The sequence below is a fragment of the Mercenaria mercenaria genome, chromosome 5 (genome assembly GCF_021730395.1).
Source record: "Mercenaria mercenaria strain notata chromosome 5, MADL_Memer_1, whole genome shotgun sequence".
Lineage (NCBI taxonomy): Eukaryota > Metazoa > Mollusca > Bivalvia > Venerida > Veneridae > Mercenaria > Mercenaria mercenaria.
This window is the reverse complement of record NC_069365.1, coordinates 85,470,942-85,476,947: the sequence shown is the minus strand read 5'-3', so window position 1 is coordinate 85,476,947 and position 6,006 is coordinate 85,470,942. Positions and strand designations below refer to the sequence as shown.

The 6,006-nt window shown below is 33.8% G+C and overlaps 1 protein-coding gene across 1 annotated transcript in view; it reads left to right on the top strand.

The window, feature by feature from the left end:
- LOC123557823 (leucine-rich repeat-containing protein 24-like) overlaps window positions 1–6,006 on the top strand; it is a 47,805-nt gene that overhangs the window by 2,797 nt on the left and 39,002 nt on the right. The window lies entirely within an intron of this gene.

Genomic DNA, 6,006 nt, shown 5'->3' with positions numbered 1-6,006 from the left:
TGTTTTCTTTTGATATCATGGCTGACGGTCCGCCATCTACGACCTGCATCGTCTTCAAGGGACTGTCGGCCTTCAGAAAAGCGTCGAAACCACTTACGAGTGCACAGCAAATGCAGTTTTCTCCCCGTGTCTGCTTCAGTAGCTTATATGTTTCCGATGGTGTTTTGCCTATTTCTTTGCAAAATATTGGCGTGAATTTCCAAACTTTCTTGTGACAACATATTTACATTCATAGCATGCGTGACTGTCATAGAGCAGAAGTTGTTTATTTTACAATGCAACAGCTGATTGACGTCATATTTTAATAATCATACCCAACTCCTACATACAAATTTTTTTCGTATCAAAGTCATCAACAGAAGTGTCTATAACTTCTCTGAAAGGAATATCTATAACAGCTTACTGGAAGATCAATGGACTAGACTAACCATTGTTATTAAATATTGATACACATCAGCTTTGTCCATAAAACAATACAATATCTACCAGTGAATGATGAACTGGAACATTAATTTCAAGCTTCAGTTAGTCTTGATGCATAGCAATTTCACCCATTATCTTGTCTAATGTTTCTGACTGATGGTGTCAAGAATCAAGAATAATTAAGTCCCACGCTTTCCTCCGCCTCCTCTTTCCTTCATTACAAAATCTCAGAGCCGTAGACAGACACTAAAAAATACTTGGTGATATGGTGTGCCACTATAACCTTGGTCAACTTCTTTATTTACAAACTAAGCAAATTTAACTTAATCAGTGCTTCTTATTCTTTCACCTTGCTTGGCTTAAAGGTATCTGGTACTTTTAACCTTTCTGATCTTAATTTTGACACTTAAACATACAAGAATATTGTTAAATCCAATGGAAAGGTAAATTCAACTTATTCTTCTGCAAATTGCAATTTATCAGTGTGAGCGATTATTTTGTTTTTACTAAACATTCAAAACATATACAACCCACCAATTTGTTTGATAAAAGAGCAACAAAGAACAACATACATGTGAACAGTCTCTGCTTATCAAATGGTATAATATGTCAGCGTACCGCAAAAAAAACTGAAGTACAGGTCTGATGGCGGAGCACATTTATGGTTTCCTCAATTTATAGTTAAAACTGGGTATGTGTACCCCTCTATTAAACAGTCCTATTTCTATACTTTCAGTGCGGAAGAACCAGTATTTAGCAACAACAAATTTGCCCCTTCCCTTGACTCGGGCTGCTTAAGACAGGGTAACTGTAGTTTATGCACAAAAAAACAACTTGTCATAAATTCTTGGGGTATCTAGCTGTCAAATGTCAACACCTCTTACAAATGAATCAGCCCTCAATAAATCTAATGAGCCAAACACAACCGAAATTATCACAAAACTGAATTTGACCACACTGAACAGACCAACTATTAAGGACAATGTCTTTACTGACCATGTCTTTTGTAGCCTAATCTTCTGGTTGACCACCTCTATATCACTTACTTAGTACTTAACAAGTCACACGCTGACAGACTACATTTATGTGACAGCTTTCCGTCAACTTTATAGCAAAAAGTGATGATTTTTACGGGCTTTTAAGTCAAGCTAAAATAACTGCGAGGAGGAAATTTCCTGACTATAATGGGATTGTCCTCAGCAATGCTAACAGAGTCTTGCATGTTTGCTTGTTTAGCTTACATGCCAAAATTATATTTACCTCAATTAAAGTATGTACAGCTCCACTGAAAGTGAAACCCACCCACTTAGCTCAATTGGGAGAGCACTGATCTACGGAGCGCAAGGTGGTGAGTTCGATCCTCGGACGGGTCGTTATGATGTTCTCTGTGACGATTTGTTTAAAGACATTGTGTCTGAAATCATTCGGCCTCCACTTTTGGTTCATGTGGGGAAGTTGGCAGTTACTTTCGGAAAAAATGTTTGTACTGGTAAAGAATCCAGGAACACTGGTTATGATAACTGCCAGTCGTTACATAACTGAAATACTGTTAAACACAAAACAAACAAAAAACAACTCTGCTGAAGAGTTGAAGAACATCAAACTAAAGAGTACAATTGCATTACATTCTGAACAAGTTCTGGATCAAAGGAATCAATTGTTCTTTGAATATCTGGAACTTAAAGCGGAGTCTTTTTTGATTTAATTAAAACGTGCAAACAAAACGATACTGTTACATGATAGCACCTAAAGTCGTAGTGAATCCTCTTTTATTTACGGCTTTCCACTATTTAATTATATTGAGGACTGACTGAGACTTCAATTCAACAACTGTTTTGATGTCCCATATGAAATGAATCCTAAAATTTCTGCCTTTGCTTTGTAATGTAATACAAAAATATTTTTAAATCTAATATATAAAAGCAAATGTTGGGTATACTGTAAGCTATAAGTGAACGAACTGATTGTTGACAGTGTTCAAAAGTTACTCCAAACTTCAGCTACATAACCTTAAAGACAAAACATCTGATACAGGCAAAGCTCTGCTATCATTGGAATTCAGTTGGGGTGGATTATAAGGAAATATTAGGACTTTTCCATACATTTAAAACCTTAAATTCAATGATCTTTATATTCTGTCAGTTCATACACAAAATATATTTCAAAGCGTACAGAGAACTGCAGTGGAAAATTGCACAACTTCAGATTAGCTTGATTAATACTTGTGCCAAAGAATGAGTGCATAGTTCCTGATGCAAATAATTGTTTTATATTAACATATGTTTCTACACTAACAATTATTATATAGATGATATAAATTTCTTCTTTGGCGCAAGTAAATTTTAAAGTTACATCGTAAATGAACTTTTTATCAGGAGTAGTAACACACCAAAATGACATCAGAAACATCCTCATCCATTTGATATCAACATTTGCATGTCAACATAGAAATATATTGGCGTTTGAGACTTTAATGTAACTTAAGGAAGTTTAAAAATAAGTACAGTATGTACATCACTGTTTAAAGTATCCAACTGTTTGAAGTGTTGTCTGGGTGTGAGGTCGGTGATAAAACTTTGATGTGTTATTTATAATGGTGAGGTGAAGTCTTTATTAAGAAATCATAAAATTGATAAAAACTCTCAAGTCATAATTGTGTGGTCAAACTTTCGGTGATAAGTTCAAAATTCTATCAAAATATGGGGCACTTGAGGTGAAAGAGTCAGCAAAAAATGATAAATGGCAATTAATATCTAATTAAGATAATCAATAAGAAAGGTGACCATTTGATTCAATATGACTCTTTGCCTAAAGCTTAAATTGTCCAGGCTTCCTCATAATAATGTCCCTTTGTTGCCAAAACCTTCTGAACACTTACATGAGCAAATTATGACAATTTAATAATGGTATAAAAATATTCCTAAAGTATTCTTTTCAGTTAACAGTTCTGAACAGAAAATATTTTAAAATCAATATCAATTATATTAATTTCAAAAACACTTTTAACAGCTTTTGGCAGCTTACAATATAATCTATCATCTAAAAACACTTAAAACTACAAAAAATCATAACAATGGAAATAATATTTTCCATTTAATATTTGCATTCATTTTTTTTCATACTTGAGACAAATTTGTTCAAACATTCCGTGCTGTTATTCAAGTGGGTTTCAAATTAGAAGGCCTATTATCATCAATACAATCTATATTGATGATATAATGCAAGGTCAGGGACTATATCAATGGTACTTATGACGCAAGAGAAAATAGTTCTATCACAAAATCTGTTACAAATTTCTGTAAATCTTCAACGGTCATTTAACCCATTTTCACAGATACTGAACAGATCTTTAACACCATGTTAGCAAATACAAATATTTTGAAAATATTTGTAGATATTATAGTTAGTATAAAATTTGATGTTACATTATCAAAATAAGTAAGGTTCACAATGATTATAATATTAATAGGTTGAATATATTAAAGGGAAGGAACTTCTTTTATCTGAAGTTTTACAGCTTGTATATCACTTAAAATACTATGAATGTATACTATAGTACCAAAATAAAAATACTAGTATTTAATTAATCCACTGTATATAATTACAGTGATAAGGAAACTGTTGCATCTAGCACAATCCTTATGGTGCCACTTACTGGATCTACTTTTTCTCTTTTGTTTTTGAAGGATATAGATATATAATACTTACAAAATAATGTGTATACTAACTTTAAAGAGCTGTCAAAATTATTACAATAAATACAATGCATTAAGGCTCTCGATTCTTTTATTTTCTCATGGAAGGAGATTTCTTTGGAGAGTTGTGTTTTAAATGTGCCTTATGCTAATTCTGAAATTCAATATATTCAAGGGAAAACTATGAAAGTCTCTTGTTTCAAACTGGCTTCTTGAGTAGCTGACAACTAGCTAAAGTTAACATGACCTCTGCACCAGGGGTCGTCAATTTGAAACATAATGACTGCAATATGAAATTTAATTTAGTGGAAAATTGATAGCCAAGCCTCAGTAAAAATCTGCAGCTTTTTGTTATGATCTAGCAGGTGCATCCCTTTATACACCTTTGAAACAAAGGGAAACTGGAGAAGGGATGTCATAAAACCAACCTGGACAAGTAACAGGCATATGATTCTAATTGTTTATAATTTTAAGACCTAAATTTATACCATTTTTAGAGCATTTTTATTATCCCTCTCCAGCAATTATTTGCCTCAGGATTTATATTCCTCCACCATTCCCAAACCAAAATGGCGAGCTTAATTAAGCTTGCATTAAGGTCGCAGCAAGATTGCAGTTGCAATCCTAACAAGCATGCAGCAAGATTGCGATTGGAACCATCGCAACCATAATTTAAGTTTGCGCAAAATTATTTGCGTGCTTCCTGCGACCTATTTAAGATCTTGCAAGCTTGTAAGGTTGCGCATGCTTGCGATTGGAACCCTAGCAATCTTAATTGCGACCTTGCAAGTTTGCAGTCTTAAAGCTTGCGCAATCTTGCAAACTTACACAATCATAACAAGGTTGCAAGCTTGTGCAATCTTGCAAGCTTAAACACATTTATATGAGTGTAGACTAAATCATTTGCGAGTCTCTCGCAACCTTGTAATTTTAACAAGGTTGCGCAAGCTTGCAAACTATACTGTCTTCCTAAACCTTACTTAGGTTTGTTAGACAGTTTTAATAATGTAAAAGTCTAAAAATTTAATTATATATGTCCTTTAATTTGACAAACTGCACAGTTTGTAAAACTTTCGCACTTTCATAAAACAATATTTTTAGTGATCAGTAGATAAAGATTTAACAGTAATGGACAATATTTTTTTAAAACAACTTATTTTCACATAAAAAGTTCAGTTTTAATGGTTTAACATATTACCTCCCTTTTATATGTATCAGTGAACTAAAAGAGTTTGAAAAAGGTTACAGGATCGCAAGCTAGTCGCAATCTTTCAATCTGAAATAGTATTACGGTCGCAGGATGCCCGCTGCAAGCTTGCGAAGCAAGACTTCTCCGCAAACTTAATTTCTGTCGCAAGCTTAGTCGCAACCTTAAATAGTATTAAGATCGCAGGATGCTCGCTGCAAGCTTGCGAAGAAAGACTTCTCCGCAAACTTAATTTCTATGCGAGCATCCGTAAGCATTATATTACATAGCTGCAATCTTTTTAAGATTGCTGTAAGCTTGCGCAATCTTATGGCAAACTTCTCACAAGCTTGCCGCATGCTTGTATTTTGGTTTGGGTTTATAACCTCATTTTATCTCAGTGTAAGGAACTTTGATTTTACCTGGGCAAATTTGCTGCTAGTCTTTCTCTAAAATCAGGTACTTAACTTGAACCTTCATATTAATTTAGACATGCTGATTTATGAAGAAGTGCATCTTTTGTGCTCTTCTAAAAATCTTTACTTCCTGAAATGGGTTTGGGTGGGCAGGGGGAAGGTGTAAATCAGTAAATAAAGAAGCTGAAGTTATGGTTTTGTGATTAAAACATTTCACTCCATTCAGTAATGCAAAGGTTCTTTTATTTAATTCCCTTTAGCAGCTTTTAAGTTTTTGTCCAGACAA